The sequence below is a fragment of the Cololabis saira genome, chromosome 2 (genome assembly GCF_033807715.1).
Source record: "Cololabis saira isolate AMF1-May2022 chromosome 2, fColSai1.1, whole genome shotgun sequence".
Classification (NCBI taxonomy): Eukaryota; Metazoa; Chordata; class Actinopteri; order Beloniformes; family Belonidae; genus Cololabis; species Cololabis saira.
In genome coordinates this window covers 28,725,544-28,745,510 of record NC_084588.1, presented here as the reverse complement: position 1 = coordinate 28,745,510, position 19,967 = coordinate 28,725,544, and the positions used below count along the sequence as shown (strand labels likewise).

Sequence of the window (19,967 nt, the reverse complement as noted above, 5' to 3'; positions counted from 1 at the left end):
CATAAATAAAAAAAATAATTACATTTTGATGTGTTTTCACACTGAATGTTATGTGGCTGTCTTGGCTGATATGGATCTGCAACATTTCATGGAGGTCAGGGAAAGTGCAGCTGGAGTGGTCCCTCTTTTTTAAAAAGGGGGACTGGAGAGTGTGTTCCAACTATAGGGGGATCACACTTCTCAGCCTCCCTGGGAAAGTCTATGCCAGGGTACTGGAGAGGAGAATTCGGCCAATAGTTGAACCTCGGATTCAAGAGGAACAATGCGGTTTTCGTCCCGGTCATGGAACGCTTGACCAGCTCTTTACCCTCTGCAGGGTGCTTGAGGGTTCATGTGAATTCGCCCAACCAGTCCACATGTGCTTTGTGGATCTGGAGAAGGCATTTGACCATGTCCCTCGTGCCATTCTGTGGGGGGCGCTCTGAGTATGGGGTCCAGGGCCCTCTATTAAGGGCTGTCCGGTCTCTGTGTGATCAGAGCAGGAGTTTGGTTCGCATTGCCAGCAGTAGATCAGACTTGTTCCCAGTGCATGTTGGACTCCGGCAGGTCTGCCTTTTGTCACTGGTTCTGTTGATAATCTTTTTGGACAGGATTTCTAGGCATAGCAAAGGACTGGATGGGGGCCAGTTTGGGAACCACAGGATTTCATCTCTGCTTTTTGCAGATGATGTTGCCCTGTTGGCTTCATCAGGCCAGGACCTTCAGCATGTGCTGAAGCAGTTTGAAGCTGAGTGTGAAGCGGCCAGAATAAGAATCAGCACGTCCTAATCCAAGGGTCTTGACCGGAAAAGGGTGGCGTGCCCTCTCTGGGTAGGTGGAGAGGTCCTGCCTCAAGTGGAGGAGTTTAAGTATCTCGAGGTCTTGATCCCGAGTGAGGGAAAAGATGGAGCATGAGACTCACAGATGGATCGGTGCAGTGTCCGCAGTTTTGCAGTCGGTGTACCAGACCATTGTGGTGAAGAAGGAGCCGAGTCGAAAGGCAGGTCTCGATTTAGCGGCCAATTTATGTTCCCATCCTTACCAATGGTCATGAACTTTGGCTAATGACCGAAAGGACAAGATCGCGGATACAAGCATTGCCCAAGAGTTGCCTCCGCAGGGTGGCTGTGCACTCCCTTAGATATAGGGTGAGAAGCTCAATCACTCAGGAGTAGAGCCGCTGCAGCGGCTAACAGCTCAACTTTTGGGTATTTTGTAAAAACAAAAAAGTTATCCCGGTTTAACCAGTTATATCTAAACCACTATATTTCAACATTTATTTCCATATATTAATCAAAAATACAGTAAAGAACATACAGCTATGTCCGGCTGGTTTAATATGGATCCAGTTGGACATGAGTAAGTGGAAAAAAACCTTTGGACAGCACAGACAGCCACAGTTTACTAGACATTTTAAAAGCTCATGGCCATCTTGATGCTTAACTGCAACTGCAGTTTATACTGCAACCGTAAAATTTCCTTTTGGACATTAACTGTAACTAACTGTAACTATAATTGACCAAGCAAATAGAAGAAAAAGTAATAGTTAACAAAATGAACTTAAGTTCTTAAATATAAGTGCTTTGCCTGTATTGAGTAGGAACTGTGTGTGATGAAGTTATTTGCACATTTTTAATTCGTCATCCAAAAAGTTGGTCTGCACGGACACAGTTTACGTTCTTTTTCTCACTTTTACTCTCTTTCTTGTTGCTGTGCCAGTACAGGAGCTCCTCTCCTTCCCAATGAAGTTGCCGCATTTGCTGTCAGACGAATGAGCTCAAATTACAGCCAGTTGCTGTCTAAATGAAATGAAACGCATGCTAAACCCTTTTAGTTCCCACACATGGATATGGGAGACACACATTTACCTTAACTGTTGAAGCTGATGTGATTTGCAAAGTGATGAAGCTAAAACAATCAATTTGTCACTATATAAGGTTTTAAGTGGTGATTGCATGACCACCCATTTCAGGTGACGTAGGTTTGACAAAGCTTCAGGCCCAAAACTCAGTGTTTAATAGGGCTGAACAGTTTGAGGAAAATACTTAACTGAAATTTTTCTGACAAATATTGCAGTTGTGATTGGATTTGTAATTATGAAGTTCAAACTTAATTTTCAACCTTCGTTAGATTTCTAACATGTTAATGTAGTACCACATTGACCAAAAATGGTCAGACCACTCAAAAACTGGTTTGTTTCACTGTCTTAGTTCCACATGACTTTTAATAAACAGTCCGTGGTGCTAAATTTAATGCTGGTACGTGATTTCCCTCATCTTTTTGTAGCAACTGGACACATTTTGACGTCACCCTTTTATCCTGTACAGCCCTGGTCTTCAATTCCGGTCCTTGTGGGCCGGTGCCTTGCACGTTTTAGATGTTTCTCTGCTTTAACACACCTGATTCTAATTAATGGTCAACATCAGCATGTGATCAAGGTCTGCACAAATCTCATAATGACACAGTCATTTTTATCACAGTGTGCAGGACACCGGCCCACGAGGTACGGAATTGAAGACCAGGGCTGTACAGCTTCCTTATCCAATCTAAAATACTTCCTTACAACACAGGACCCTCTTTTTTGGGGGGACTAATGTTTCATCTGTGATTTCAGGTTGAACAGTGGCCATTTCTATTAATATTACAATTATATTAATTTCCCCTCAGGGATTAATAAAAGTAGTTATTTTGTGGCCTTTATTGAGAAAGTATGTAGGCAAGGAACGGGTAGAGACAGGGGGAGGACACATTGCAGTATAGAGCAATGGGCCGGGACTCGAACCTGCGCTGCACGAAGGCTATAGCCTCTACAAATGCCGCCCGCTCAACCCACTGAGCAATCCAGAGCGCCTAATAAAGTATTTTTGAATTTGAATTAAACATTAAGCTTCCCCAAATTCACAATATCTAGACTTGGGCTATTTTTGATAAATTGATGTGACTAGTACGTAAAAAGAACAGAATTTCTCATTGATGGGGATAACTAACATAATAATGACCAGTGAGGTTCTATGTTTTAAAGCAGTGGTCTTCAACCCTGGTCCTCGAGATCTACTGTGCTGCATGTTTTAGATGCTACCCTGCTTCAGCACACCATGATACAAGGAGCTGTGTCTACAACAGAACTGTCCAGACCTTAGTAACAACCTAATGAGGACCGTTAATTAGAATCAGGTGTGCTGAAGCCGGGAAACATCCAAAACATGCGGGACAGTAGATCAAGGACCAGGGTTGAAGACCACTGTTTTAAAGCCTTCATCAGACATGGTGCATAATTTATTACTGCAGCTGTTGCAATGTATTAATTGCATTATTTCAAACTACTATTTGACTATTTCAATTTTAATCTGACTTAAAACAAGGTGGAACACGTTCAGGTGTCTGTTTGGGAATATGTCACTGAGTGTCTGCAGGAGCAAGGTGTGCATGTCCAAAATAGAAGTTCAGGCTGTGCAAAGCAAAGTTTTAGTGTAGCAAGTTGAATGTGTGGTCTCACACATGCACCACTTTTTGGTTCAGTTGAATCAATCAAGCAGGTGATTCAATAATTAAAAAGTTGGTGGTTTGATCCCTTCTCTTGTCACGGTATTGGGTTTTTGGATTATGACACAGTTTTCGTATTTAGGTTCCTGTTTTATTTTGAAATCCCATGTCCTTGTGTTTGAGTTTTGCCTTGACTTCCCTTGTTCCCATCTGCCCTGATCATTTGCACCTGTCTCCTCAAGCCCTCTGTGTATATCTTGTCTTGTCTTGTCTTGTCTTTCCCTTGCTCCCTGCGGATACGTACTGTTCTCACCACCATGTGTCAAGTCATGTTTTTGTCTTAGTTACTTAGGCTCTTGCTTTTTTGAATCCTGCTCAGCAGCGCTTGGTTTTGTGTTTGTGTCTTGAATGTGCTTGTTGTCCTAGTACCTGTATGATGGAAATATATTCTCAATATTAAACACATAAAAAAGGAGTGAGTGAATGTGGCTAGTAGTGAAGATCTCTATGTGGTCAATACAACTAAAAGTGCTATGTAAATGCAGTTAATTGATATTTGACAACCAAACTGTTTAACATCTATTGATTTTCAACATCAGAGCTCTAATAGGAAAGCCAAACACTACTACATCACTGTGTGCAGACTTTAAAACTGACCTATATAAAAAAAGGCTGAGCCGAACAACTTCAAGGATGCACAATTCTCAGATTTGTAGGCAACATGTGTACAATTACCATAGTTTATTGACCATAAATCAATGAATGATAAAATATGACAAGTATAAGCCTTGCAATGGACAAGAACACTCAGGAAACCATGTCAACTCTACGTGTGTATGTCTCTCCTAAATTCCAATAAAATATCCCTGCATCAGTGTAAGCCGACAATGCCAGTGCCTTTGACGCACAGCCATACAATAACAAAACAACAGCTTTTGCATCTCTCACTAATAATGGCCTGGATGATTTTTCTCATATTAGACATATAACATCCAACATCTGTTTCCGCCAGAATGAAAGTGAAGCAGGAATTCATCATGCCACATAATGCCTGCCTCCTCTCTTCATGTTCATCTAAAATAAGCTTACACCTAGAGAACTCAAAGGCGTTTCTTCACAGGTTTATGTATGGCTTATTCCTTGCATAATAACGTTTTAGGTGACATTTTTGGATTTAGTTGTTCCCAAATGTTACCAACGGACATGGCCATATTGATCAAGGTGGTAATGGTTTCTAGTGCTGTGACTATTTGATTTATACAGACATATCTAACATTGGCTTCCAGCCTTTATGGACTTAGATTTCCCTAGACACTCTGAATCTCATCACAATACTATTCAACATAGACGTAAAAAAAAACAAAACAAATGTTTTCACGGATTATGTTTGTTTTTGCACAAAGTGGTGTGCAATGACCCATCCATGATTGGAAAGACTAAGCCTTTATTGAATAAAATACAAGTTTTGACAAGTTAACCTCTCCTGTATAAAGCGTCATCCTCCCTAACTGCAGATGCCTCCTCAGAGGCCTTCCTATCCATCACCCAGAGGATGTTAGCCCATTAGTGGTACTCTTTGGCAACTACTGTCAACATTAGCAAATGCTAGGGCTGGGCGATATATCGAGATTTTAATATATATCGATATATTTTCAAACGCGATATGGTATGAGACAATATCGTTTATATCGATTTAAAAAAAAAAAAAAAAAAAAAAAAACATTTTTTTTTTAATTAATGATTTTGATATAGCTTATTTTGTGACAAATTGACTTGAATGTTTTATTTGAGATTTGCACAAATGTTTTGTTATTTGCACAACTGTCAGCCTCAGGAAAAGTCTGCCTGTTACTGTCTACATTGTATTAATTGCACAGTGTATTTTAATTTAATTGTTATGCAGGAAAGAGATATTTGTTTTATTTTATTCAAGAAGCATTTTTATTCTATATATGCAGGCAGTTTATTTTTATTTAATTTGTTTTATACATTTTGATATTGTGCAGACCTCTGTTAATAAAGGAACCTGTGTGACATTTGGCACGAGGTTTTGTATTAAAACTGACTGTTTTTTTAAGGGTTTGCCTCAGAAAAAAATGAAGCTAACAGAGATGCTAACAGAGATGCTATGCTATAATGCTTTGGGGGAAACCCCAATTAAGGCACAGAAAAAATATCGAGATATATATCGAGTATCGCCATCCAGCTAGAAAATATCGAGATATGACTTTTGGTCCATATCGCCCAGCCCTAGCAAATGCACTAATTTTCTTCAGCACTGTGAAATACTAAACATATTATACTGACATTATAGTCTGGAGCAGTTTTTTCCACAGGAAACTAGTCTTTTTGAACAATGAAAAAATAAATTCTTTTTTATTTTCATTTTTATTTATCCTCTGCCAAGGAGGTTTGGCCTAATCTGTTCATTTTGTCTCTGTATGGTTATATGCTTGTCAGCAAGATAACTAAATATATCCAGACTGCAAGGGGATAGAAGAACCCAGCTTAAAATTGGTACAAACACAGAACACTTCTCTGTAAATATACAGAAAATGGCTTTGCTTTGCCTAAATTCCAATACTAACAGTGTTGGAAATTGGGGAAAGTGTAAATATATCTGTTGTTCTTTTAATTCTGAGATCAAGCAAACATCAAAGTCTGGGAAACCCCCATCTCTTTTAATAGCATATATTGTGTGTGCAATATAAATATTGTTAAGCATTATCAATACAAAATTTCATCCACTTGAATTGTTGTGGTTGATGCTAATACACAGATTGGTTCTCAACCAGAATGCACAACAAAACCTTTTGACAGACAATGCTGACTAAAGATATTTATGCACAAAAGGCACTACCTCACATAAAAAAGTGAAGCCCTGCTATACCTGAATATAATGAAGCTGTAACACCAATGCTATGGAGAGAGAAAAAAAAAGAAGAAGAAATCACAGTAAAAGGACTCATGATCAACAAAGAAATGTTTTGTTCATGTACATGACTGGTTTTTGGTACAGGTTTACTTCTAATGTATAAATCATGGTCTGGTATAAAGCGTGCGTTATGATTCTGACAGCAGGTTCTATTAGGCCTGGGTGACATGAACCCAAATCAATATCACGATCAATTGAATATTTTACCTTAAATACAATTAATGAGTGCTTATTTTTGTATTATTTTAGTTCTTTTTTTGCCCTCATACAACACTAACAAAAAATGTTTTCAGCTCTAAATATACTGAGTAATTAAAAACTAGGATATTTTTCTAATGTAAAAGTGAATATCTGTGATTTTTAAAGTAAGTGAAGGGAAATGCAAATAGATGAACGGAATATTGTCATTTAGCAATGAAAATCTCTTGTGAAAAAGTTTACATATTAGCAAACAACACACTTACTACAATTTTTAGCCAAAAAGAAGTTAAGCTAAAAAGAGAGCCTTACAATGTTACTATTCGATAACATGACTGTGCTGCAAGTATTGAAACAGACTGGTACAAATATACTTATGTTAATATATATAAATGCTATCATCCAAATGGACACATATTCTGTACTACTGTGCCCATTGATTCCAATTGTATATCCTCAGCATATAAGTCATGATATATTGTAAGATTTCCTTTTTTTTTTAAATGATTCTCAGTCAGCTTTCCTGCAAATGTTTTATTATTGATGTGGGAGTAATTCCTAATTTTTTATTCTATTAATGAGTTGAAATTTCTGTTGATATTTCCAAACCTCAGTAAATGCACTCATTTCCACACCTAAAGATGGAAGACACTCTCATGACCCTAGTGGCAACTCTACTACACAGACAGCTCCAGCCTGAACGGCTGTTCCTCACTCTGCTACGATTTGCATTTTTCATGAGGCATGAGTCATCCAAACTCTTAACTCTCATCCTGAGCAAGTGACTCCATCTGCATTCCAATGACATGTGTTTTGTTTAAAGAGTATGATATATTTCTGCACGTGAGCAATGCTTTTGTGCTCATCGCACAGTGCACAGTGTACTACTGTGTGCCAGGCCTTTACCCACGTGATGCAGCAGCAACAATGTGACAATGACAGGGCTCCCCGATGAACATTATGGCTTTGTCTGACGTAGACAAACAGGGCATAGGTATGCCTTACTGAGGATGGTTGCATTTGAACCGTCTTCACAAGCAAAACTTTAATCCACCACCATTGTAGTTTTACTTATACAGAGCCTAGAAATGCTTTAAAACGAAACCTTTTTTCCTCTGTATAAACAGTATATATACATAGGCACCATTCCTATAGGATGAAGGTTTGAACTCTAGCAGTTTTACTGCTACAATAACTACAGAGAATACCTTCAATACATCAATACATCATGCTAGGGAGCGGATGAAAGATACTACACCTGAATCTAGAATCAGAAGACGCTAGTGCATTTTGCAGACTGATCTGGTATGACTCGCAGCTGGTGTTTTACTATCATACTCGTAGTGAGCCTGCTGCAGTAACAGCAGCATTAAGCCAAGCTGTGGCACACGGAGTTCTTATTTTCTATCACATTCTTTACCCGTACCAGTCTAACCAAGATTACAAACATTACATTTGTTTGTCAGCACCTCTGAACATACAGATGAGAGTGGATCTCCCCAACCGGTTTGACAAGTTATTTGTTTTTCAAGATCAATTAAAATTTAAAAGCAATAATCCACCTTTCAATCTATAGTATATTTTAGGGTCAAGCATTCATTCGTTAAGCTTCAAGTGTCATTGTAGAATGTCTTTATTTTTTTGTCATCAAGTTTGCACCATCCAACTCGACTGACCAATTTCAGAGTTGATGGATGAACACCTCTGACTGTCCCTTCATTTTGATATGAACAGTGTTGACTGTGGACACTAGCAGGGAGCAAAACATCAATCATGGATGTGACACACGTTGTGATGCATTCTGCTTTAACATCATCCACACAATGATAAATAAGGTGCCTCTTTGAAGTAAAATAAACAAGGACATTGTATGAATTGTATTCATTTTAAACCCTTTTGTGAAAATGCAACAATTTATGGTTGTAAACCAAGACAGCTATCAAATGTTTTCTTGATATTGAATTGGATATTTTTATATTAGAAAGATGTTTTCCAGTGTACCACCATAAACAGATACCTAACAGATCTATACAGGGAGGAAGTGTTTAAAATTAAATATAAAATGGCTCATTAAACAACACACAAGTGTTCCTCTTTCTCTCTCCCCTCTGCATGCAAAGGGGTTGTTCCCCTTTCGCTTTGTTAAACAGTGACATCACTACTGGATGCTAAGCTGAAACATCCACGAGTCTCCTCTCTTGTGGAACCAGCTCCCACTTAGAACACTTATGGCACTTTTCCACTAGCACCTACTCGGCTCTACTCATCTCAGCTCGACTCGACTCAACTTGGCTTAGTTTCTTTTCCATAACAATTCATCACCTGGAGCAGAAGTAGGCAGGGTTGGAGCAAAACTGCTGTGACTTATTTGAATGTGTGATCTGAACGACAACAACACTAAAGATATAGAACATGGAGGAGATGATATATGTGCTGCTGGGTCTGTGGCTTGTGTTCGATATCTAGTTAAAAAATGAGAGTGAGAGAAGGCTTCAAGCGGCAACGCTTTTTAACTTTTTTTAGTTTGTCTCGCCGTTGCTGAAAAGTCTGTTGGTAGCCGTGAGCAGTTATGGACTGAGAAGGCTTCTGGTAGAACTTTTCGTTCCTTATCGCCCGTCTAGATCCCTTTTTAATTCTCTCCTCAGCCACCAGGTTTATGAACATCTGCACCTCAGAGCTGGAGCACGAAACAGACTTTTCCGCTGCCATTGCTTGTCGAATAAAATGAACAAGAAGTCGCCGTCAGAGTCGCTCTTTCGCTGATGTCACATCCTGACTCAGACGTCTGACTCCCAACCCTCGAACAATCGTTGGCCTGTAGTGTGATGATGTCAGATACAGCCGACTCAGCTGCTTAGAACCTCGGCAGAGTAGTTACAGGAAAAGTATCTACTCTGCACGGGTAGACCTCTAGTGGGAAAGCGCCAAACCGAGTGGAGGCGAACAAACGGGCTGAGTAGGTACTAGTGGAAAAGTGCCATTGGTGTTCTGGATGCAGACACCCACTCTACCTGTAAAATTGGACAAAAAACTTGAATATTGCTTTGGGTTAGGGCTGGCTAAGATGTCCTGAACCATCCCTTTAGTTATGCTGCTATAGGCCTGAAATACAGTCTGTTTTCTTACTATTCTCTTATGCATATGCCATTATTATTGATGACTTTAAGGTGAGATGACTTTTGTTGAAATTGGCACAACACAAATTAGGCTAAATGAATTGAGCTAAATTTGTTTTTACGATTGTTCTTCCATAAGTAACATTAGTCTTAAATTAAACCCTCAACTTCTCTGAATAAAAACGTTTATCAAAATGTTATCCAATAAGATTTAAGCACGATAAACCAAGCTCTTTAATGAACAATTTATAGATCTTCCATACAACACGTGTCACATGAAGGCTTCGATTATAGTAAAACAAATTTAATTATAAAAATACATAAAAACACTCAACTGTTCTATTTTGAAAAAAAACAAAAAACAACTTGCATAAGGATGATAAGGCGGTAAAAAAAGTGTAAGAATGTACACATTTCTCTTATTCTTCATCAAGAGAAAGCCCACAAAGTACAACAAAGGAGCACAACTAATGTTAAAGGAGACAGGAGAAGTATAATCAAAATGATCCCTATCTTTTGAGAAAACACATACTTTAACTGTCATGAAGGTTAAAGCAACACAAATATGACACACACAACACAAATGTTTTATTCTTATAGCTCAGAGGCTCATGCCAGTTAATATGTGGCATAGTTGGGGCTTATTACTGTACTTATACAGTATGCATTACTGTGAACTATTATGGAAGAGAAGCACACATGCACTTATGTATAACCACAATGTATTTCCTGTTCTGCAAGTATCATGCTATACTGTCAAACAATGGAAAGATAAGAGATCAAAAGTATTTGCTCAAGACAGTGAAGGCAAGCTGAAGATGGTTTGTTGGCATGCTGCGATGTGTTGGCCACAATCCTGATGAGAGATGCAACTGAGAACGTCTACAGAAAATGCTCAAGTTGTGCTGGGTTGGCATGGCATTGTGACTGCAGCTTAGTCCCACATTTCTGTCTCCTCTGCTTGCTGCCATACATCCATCTGCTCCAGTCTGTCTCTTTTCTGCCTGGGTCAGAGCTACACTCTGCTCAGATCAAGATCCTCTACAGTATTTGTCACACTGCCGGCTCTGCTGCTGCCGTCTCTAATTATGTCTTCTCTCCCTATTGTGTCACTACAGCAGTTTTCTGTCCATGCTGAAGAATCTCACCCTCTCCAATCTACATCTCACCTTCTTTCTTTCACATCTTCCCTCTTCCCATCCTCATGCTCTCTCCTACCCACACACTCATTCAGTATTCATATTTTAGAGGACATTTATGAGCATGAAAGTGAGTGTGCATCTCCACCATTTTTGGTGCAGGGGAAACCTACATTTTCTTTTCTAGTCTCTCTTTGTCCCCTCCTCTTTCTTATCTGACTTATCCAGATTCTGGTTTTGGTTTCGTGCTAGTTGTCTTTTTTTAGCCTGAAAGCCATGTGCCACTCACTCCTACTCTCCCTCTGCCTCTTTCTCCATCTTTTCTCCTACTGCCACCCACTCAATCCCTTTCACCTCTTCCCACTCCATTTTCTCTTCTTTCGGTTAATGTTATAGTAATGCACACTGTAGATTTTATATGTGCATTTCTCTGTGTGTATACAGTAATGTTTGTGTGTGTTAGAGTGGTAACATATGTGGTCTTCCAACCTGTCTCTGGTTTTCTGCCCACAAACCATGCACAGATCCAATTATGATTACATCTGGTCAAATACTGACAAGATGCAAGACTCTACTGAAGCAACAGGTTTTTCACAGTGTGCATGCTTTTATGTTGTGCATTATAATAATATTTTGGAAAGGTTCTCTATTAATTTTTGCAACTTATCACACTTTGAAATGCCACAAAGAAACAAACATCTGCCTTCAAAATGAAACTTCAATGCAGGCTCAGACACATCATAATTGTATGATGCATATCCTTTATCACTACTTACTGTGAAGAAGTGCCAAAGCCCAACATATGCTACAATTGCTGAGAGATACAGCAAACACCTTACATAAATATTTGCATAACCACTAACTACAACAGAGAACTGCAACCAAATGCAAATTCTAAAATGTTAGCAGTGCTCATTATCACTCATAACTTTGTGTATCTGCCATGTTTGGAAAGTCACTAAAAAGAGATCACTTCCAATTTTTTCAAAACTGCTGTGCACTTTTGCACCTTTTTAGTGTCAGGTTTCCATTAATTTCAAGAGCAGTCATTAAAATGCTGTTTTTCTAATGAAAACATGTTACACGTGACACAGCACAACACAAGTAAATTGATTATGCAGTGTACTATGCACACACACAACACAATTAACTTGATTAATTTCAAATGACCATTGAAGCCCACAGATTACTGAAAATATGATGACGACCACTCTGCACACCGAAACTCCAGTCTCTCCTTCAGATTAATTATCTTATTGCCATGACCCAGTTACAGATTTATAAGTAAATTACAGAAGAAGTACTCATTCACCTGGCAATGGTGAAACTACCTCCAATAACATACTAAGAAATGGGGCTGCATAATATCGGATTTTTGACTACATCTGATTTGGAGTCATTGGTATTAAACCTTGTTTATCTATAAAACCTCAACACCAAATACTGTTTTAATATTTGCTGGTTTTGAGGACACAGTAATAAAAAATGGGCTTTCATTTGTTGCAGCACTACAAACACCAACAAGATATTTACATCAGTCAAACATAAGAATTGGAAACATCATTCATTCAATAAGCTACGATGAAAAACCACATCTTAAAAAGGGGATTTTATGATTTAAGAAGCCACTGCGTATCTCACCACAATCCTCTCTGCCCTGTTGCTGCTGCTGGTTTTTTAAAATCCAAAAAGCAGCATGATTCTTTAATTACTACCACTGGATCCTGATAAATAAGATTACATTTAAAGTGAAGAAAAGAAGCTATAGAAAGAAGTGATTTATAAGAAATGCTCATACATGCAAACACAAGACACTTCTGCTAGGACTCTGCTAGAAGCACTTAGCTTCCAGAGAGATAAAAGCCTACAGGGAAACCAGTGAATCAAGTGTTTATACTGCACAGATGCAGCCTCACATGCTGGGCTCTGCTTGGCTTTTTTCTTCTTTTTATTTTATTCACTACACACCCAAGACAACCAATCTGAGAAAAACTATAAAGAAAGATTTGCTTTCACCCTCTGAAATTCAAATGCAGTCCAGTTATTGGTTGGTCTTCCGTCAACCCCATTCAGAGTCTGCTAAGTGGAATGGACGGGTTCGCTGGTCAATCCCATTGCAGCATGGTATGATAAATACACTTGTTCTTTGAGTGGCTTTTACACAATAACAGCATTAGTGAGAAGATAAGAGTGCAAATGAAATAATGAAACACAATGAATATTAAATTACCGTAACTATTCTATCTTAGACAGTGTTTGCAGAGAAACATATAATCTTCTGCTGAAACAAGAGCTTAAATTGGACATCTAATTATAAATCCTTTTTTTCTGTGTTTAAAAACACTACCAGTTCAAAAACTATAATATAATGGAATCATATCACTTTAATGGGAAATGAGTAGTTCAGATTTGAAGAGTTTTGTGGTTTCACGGACCCAGTCTGAATTTCAATTAACCTTAGTTACTGTTGCTAACTTGATGTTGAACACACACCACAGACCAAGTTTGTGTCACACAATCAAGTACATCACAGCTTCGCTCTAACCCTGCCTACTCTGATCCGGGTACTGAAAAGAAACTAGTCCAAGTTGAGTCGAGATGAGTTGAAATGAGTAGAGCCGAATAGTGGAAAAGCGCCATAAGACGATCTATCAGTGCTGTTCAGTTTTACAGTGTCTGCCTGTTTGAAAACCTTTCTCCCATGGAGTAATATGTACAAAATCAGAAAATAGATACAATTGGCAGCAAGGTTATCAATCAAAGCACAAGTGAGAGAGGCGTCATCTTACAGTTGTCACAATCAGATGACAACATACAGGATCAACACTGTTCATGTACTGCAAGGTAAGATTCATTTAAGTTTAATTTGGAAAATGAGAACTTCAGATCTACTGTGCTACAGAACTTCATATGTAATGCTACAGAGCAAGTAGTAGATCTAAAGTTGGAGCGATACAGAACTTCAGATCTACTGCTAACTGCCTTACATTTAAGTTATAACTTTGTGTTTTGTTCACGGTAGCTCCATAATCTGAGGTAACCATACAATATTAGAGGCGGATAACTTAAGCTAAAATTAGCTTGAGCTAGCCCACTCATCCAGGGCAAAGGTTGTGTTGCTATATAATGATTTAAATTAAATAAAACTAGGTAATGTTAACAGAGTCAAAAGAATGATTGCTTATATTTACCTCAGAACAAATGTAAACAGCCTTGCTGATCTTTTGGGTGTTAAATTGGCAGATTAATCCAAGCAGACATTAAACTGTTTTGTTTGGAATAAGGAAATGGAATTAAACCAACTCCACTGCCAATCGTCTCGGAATATGCGGAATTAGTATTACAAGTACCCCAAACATGTTTTTTTTTTTTTTGTTTGATTGTTTTTTTGGGGGGTGCGGGGGGTCATAAACTGATGGAGGTTACAGATCTTTAAATGTTCTTCTATGGAGCTGAAAGCGACCGATGTCCAAGCTCCAGTCCCTGTGGAACTGATGCTCAACAGCCCTTGGCTCATATGTGCTGGAGGGGCAGGTCTTACTGATAAGTCAATTATCCACTTCCTCATCATTATGTCCACTCATTGAGTATCTGACTCCACTCCAAACAACTGGTTGCTATGAACAGAGCTATAAATACATGGCTGAAAAGGATGCTTTTGTACTGTGTCGCTGTATTTTGGCAAAAGTAAGTCACAGTCATTTTATTACATAAAACTGTCAACAGACAGTAGTCTTCTGTTGTAATGAAAATGACTGATTATCTATTTAATAAATATCCGACACTACTACGGTTTATTTTACACACTTCACTACTATAGGAGAGGGTTCAGACGAGTCTACGAAAATCACAGGTTTTGCTGCAAATTTTTGCAAAGATAAGTGCAACTTACACAATGACAGAAAACAGTCGAGCTATATGAACTACTATACTCGGTGTTCATATGTGCAGCAGCACCTTTAGTCCATGGGCCAGAGCCCGACATTTCACTTGTCAGTACCACTCAAGGTGACAAAACTTGCTTATGATTTTTGAAAATATCTATGTCTGTAGATGATATTTCGGTATGATAACCCTTCCTGAGTGGCAGCTGTATCATAGTTTGAGTGACATTATGTGATGATTCTGTACTTGGTTAACCTTCTTGACACCATCTTAAGTACACACAGAACTTGGTAGCTTAAATATAATCAGATCTAGACATATTCCCATTAATAACGATGTTAATTTTGTTTACAATATTGTTATGTATATAATGTTGTTTATGAAACTAAGCTGGTTCCTTATCTCATTGTGGTGTCCTTTATGTCCTGTATCTGCATGATAAAGACCAGTTTGTGACATCAGCCTAGTGGTTGTTATAGTTTCATAGGAGCCTAATGATGCTCTTCTAGTTTAAGGCTCACAATGACCTGTAACAATTATATAATATGGGGTATATTATAAATTTCCTGAATCCTTATGGTCGTGTGAGTATTCCAGTTTTTGTATTTTGTGTCCCTGTTGTTCCAAGATGACATAGGGATAAAAGATTTGTGTAAAAATGTTGTAATAATGTGTGTTGTTTATAGTTTAAAGAGCTGCAGTGACCTCTATGTTGGTCAGAAAGATTCACATTGTAGCTTGAATGAATGCTTAAAAGCTCCCCTTTAAAATTATACCAAAGACAATATTGTGAAACATTGACAGATCTCCTGTACATGAGTCTAAACCAGGATATGCACCAGCATCTAAAATGTAATTTTCTGAACTTCATGAACTGATAACTATGATCCAGCTGCCACCCAGGAAGGGTTATCATACCAAAATATCATCTACAGACATAGATATTTTCAAAAATTATAAGCAAGTTTTGTCGCCTTGAGTGGTACTGATATCTGGTCCGGCCCATGGACTAGTTAATGTGTAGTCCAACAAGTAAATCAATATTAAAGAACCCATTTTCATGTATGCAGGGAAGCTGCTCCAGATCCTGCAGGCCTAGTGAGAGGAAAGGTGACCGGAGAAATGTGTCTCCAACAGCAGTGAAACGTGGCTTTAAAAGTGCAGGTCACACAATCTGTGTTGTGGCGGGATTACCGTCCTGCAACAGTCACTATTAGGAGTCAGTATCCTCATCCGGCGGATCATTGAGTATCTGACTTCCTCCAAACAACTGGTTGCTATGAACAGAGCTATAAATGCATGGTTGAAAAGGATGCTTTTGTACTGTGTCGCTGTATTTTGGCAAAAGTAAGTAATACATAAAACTGTCAACAGACAGTAGTCTTATGTTGTAATGATAATTTCTGATTATCTATTTAATAAGTATCCCACACTACTACGGTTTATTTTACACACTTCACTACTATAGGGTTCTGATGAGTGTGATGAGTCACAGATTTTGCTGCAAATTTTTAAGAGATATAAGCAGTACTGGAGTTGAGGGGGGATGAGGGGGGATGGCATCCCCCCCTGAAATAAAAACGGTAAAAATCATCCCCCCTGTAAAACTGCCATCCCCCCTTTCCATCCCTTATGTCATTTCATCAATGAATGTGGTTTTACTGATATTTCAACATTTAGACTCATCACCAGAAAAGTAACTTATTTGACAATTTTCACCTGTTTCAAGTAAATTTTCACTTGAAATAAGTAGAAAAATCTGCCAGTGGGACAAGATTTATCTTCTCATTACAAGCAAAAAAATCTTGTTCCACTGGCAGATTATTCTACTTATTTCAAGTGAAAATCTACTTGAAACAGGTGGAAATTGTTGTTTTTTTTCCAGTGATGAGTCTTGTTTTAAGTGTAATGAGTTTTCTTTACTAAAATGAGACATTTTAACTAGAAATAGGACAAATATTCTTATTTTGAGTTTTTGCAGTGATCCATGTTACTTATCCTGTGAAGGACAGAGTCATATTGATAAGTTCAGAAAACAGTTTTTTATTTTTGTGTTTGGATGTATTTGATGTAAGCCCAGAGGATATTTAAAGCTTACAGAAGGCTGCATTTAACTGCTGCTATGTCATTCCTGCAGTATTTCTGCAGGTGTCAGTGCTATTATTTGTAATATATTATAGTATTTGTAATCAGCACAAATGATCTGTCCCCATATGATAAAATCCACCATCCCCCCTGATTTCTTTTTACAACTCCAGTAGCCTACTGGATATAAGTGCAATTTACACAATTTCTGATTATGTATTTAATAAGTATCCCACACAACTACGGTTTATTTTACACACTTCACTACTATAGGAGAGGGTTCTGATGAGTGTGATGAGTCACAGGTTTTGCTGCAAATTTTTAAGAGACAAGTGCAATTTACACAATGACAGAAAACAGTCGAGCTTGTGCAGCAGCACCTTAATGTGTGAGCTCAACAAGTAAATCAATATTAAAGAGCCCATTTTTCATGTATGTATGCAGGGCAGCTGCTCCAGATCCTGCAGGCCTAGTGAGAGGAAAGGTGACCGGAGAAATGTGTCTCCAACAGCAGTGAAACGTGGCTTTAAAAGTGCAGGTCACACCACCTGCGTTGTGGCGGGATTACCGTCCTGCGTGTGTTAACACATCAACAGTCACTATTAAGAGTCAGTATCCTCATCCGGCGGCTGCTACTCACCTGTATTTTGACGATGTCTCGTCGGTTCCGCTCTCTCTCCCATATCAGCCCCGCTTCCTTCCAGCAACACTCTTCTCGTGCCAAATAGTATTAAAATAACCGCGAAGATGTCATTACAACCGAAAGATGAATGGAGTCCGACACATTACAAGCCTGCAGAAACAGCCCTCCTCTGGTTATCTGCTGGGTGTCATGCAGACCTTTATACATACCACAGAGAATTTAATTACACCACCAGTTTTTTGAAACCTCCTGCTTAATTGCAACACGTCGTCGTCGGCTGTGGCTTTTTTACACTAAACGTGGATCCCTTTTTCCATGTCCTTTCGCCTGAGCTCGGCATGATCGTTTCTATCCACAAAGAGACGGCAGTCTCCCGTGTTTAGACGACCAAAGACGAGTTGTTCGGGTTTTCCCGGCGCAGTCGGCGGCTTGTGTGTGCCATCAGGCGGGCACCTCCCGAATCCCGACGAGGAGGGCAGCGAGAGACGGCAGCATTTCCCGAGAACCGATCCTTCTTTTTCCCCTTGGGACGGTTTCTCATCGAAAAATGCGTACGAAATGGCTATTCTCCTTCCACGTAGAGCTGCGCATACGCCGTGAACTGCAGGATTGGGCTACCCACACCTGATTTGTGTAGTTTAATGCTGCGTTCCATTTACCTCGGAAGTCGGAACTCGGATCTGGGAATGACGTCACAGACGAGTTATCAGCGTTCCAGTTACAAAGTCGGAAAACAAGTTTGTAGTTCGCATATACCACATGAAAAATGTGAAGTACACTATAGCAGCATATATATGCTGAACAATACTTGTATACGACTGATTTAGTGTGACCAAAACTAGAAAGAAGTGCTACGAATTATTACAGAGCTCTCTTCTACTGTTTACAACCGGGGCAGCCATCTTGGAATGTGAACTCGGGGGTGGTGAAGACTCTCCCACTTTCCCAGTGGGAAATCCCACTTCGAGGGGCGTTCCAGTTGAAAAATCCGACTGGGAACTAGGAAATTCCCACTTCCGAGGACAAATGGAACGCGGCATAAAGCCTGAATTATGGTTCCGCGTTAAATCGACGCAGAGCCTACGCCGTAGGGTTACGGCGAGCTTACGGCGTAGGTTACGCGGCGACGCGCGGCATACGTAGGCTCTGCGTTGGTGTAACGCGAAACCATAAATCAGCCTCGGGAATCCTACGCAGACAAAGGGCGCCACCAGTGGTTTGTGAATATCACTGAGTTCCCAGGGAGCAGTATCTTCCAAGAGGTTGCCCATCCCTTTGTGATGTCATTCTAAGAAACCAGGGGGAGACCCTTGCAATATGTTCTTTTTATACCCTGCTATTATGCCGTCGCCTGTCACTTGTTACTTCTAATTTTTTGAAGGCACAATTTCGTAGTGAAAATACCAGTTTCCTGGAGTGGGTTCTACGGCGCATGCGCAGGTCCCTGTTTGCCGGTAGTGTCGTTGTTACCGTAGCAACGACACTAATGAAGGCAAAACCGGGGCAACATAAAATTCAATAAACCAACTTCCTTATATTAAAATTGTTCATGATAAACGCATACATAAAGACAATACACATTAATTCTCCATTCTCCTCCTTCAAAAATACACCCCCAACATTCATCTGTGATCATTGCACATGTTTGTAACTCTTCCGGACCAGCGCTAACACTTTTTTATTCATATTTTTTACGTGTTGTGTGTTTTTTATATATCGTGTTTGATTGATTGTTTCACTGTGATTGTATGTGTTTGACTCTTTGTGCTGCTTCTTGCCCGGGTTGTCATTGTAAATGAGAAACTGTTCTCTTACCTGGTTAAATAAAGGTTCATTAAAATAAAATAAATAAAATTCATTTTGTGTGGTGATGAAAATATTTAAAGCATAAATGTTCGTTTTTCCTTTTGTTTTTTATTGCTTAATTACGTATTTGTAGTCAGGATTTTATATGGCTCTTCTAAATACCACAGTTTAAAATTCATGATTGCGTATTGTTGTGCAACATGTTTTGTGATAGCCATAAAGATTGGAGATAAAGATTAAAAACATTTGTAGTGGCTGAAAACATCGACCAAGTCACTGAATCTGAGTGTTCCCCTGCGTCTGATGTTCCTAAGAAAATTAACATACCGGTAGTTTGAATATTTAAGTTGCCAAATGTTTTTTGTAACCAAGAGAAAGATATAAACGGTAACAGTCGTGATGCATTTCGCTATTGTAGGTACCTTCGTTTTCTTTACATTAAGTGCTGCCTCATCATTAGAACATTATGTCAACGCATGTGATATCTTCTACTCACGGAATACTTTGAATCCATATGTCATGAGAAACCGTAAAGTTGTCATGTCAATAAATTCGCTTTGTGAATCTTTCTCACTCGACCGACAGCTTTTTACTTTACGTATTATTATCTTGACCCAATATACTCTTTGAATCAACGTAAAAAGGACGTGTATCCACATTACGTCATAAAATCAGTCGTCTGCGCTACAAAGTAGGAC

The 19,967-nt window shown here is 39.0% G+C and overlaps 1 protein-coding gene across 4 annotated transcripts in view; it reads right to left on the bottom strand.

The window, feature by feature from the left end:
* dagla (diacylglycerol lipase, alpha) overlaps positions 1-18,481 on the bottom strand; it is a 56,140-nt gene extending 37,659 nt beyond the window's left edge. For all 4 annotated transcript variants that reach the window (XM_061742615.1, XM_061742633.1, XM_061742625.1 and 1 more), the window contains exon 1: positions 17,461-18,481. The gene's annotated coding sequence lies outside the window, so the exon portion shown is untranslated. The remainder of the gene's footprint in view (positions 1-17,460) is intronic.
* Positions 18,482-19,967: the final 1,486 nt, after the last annotated feature.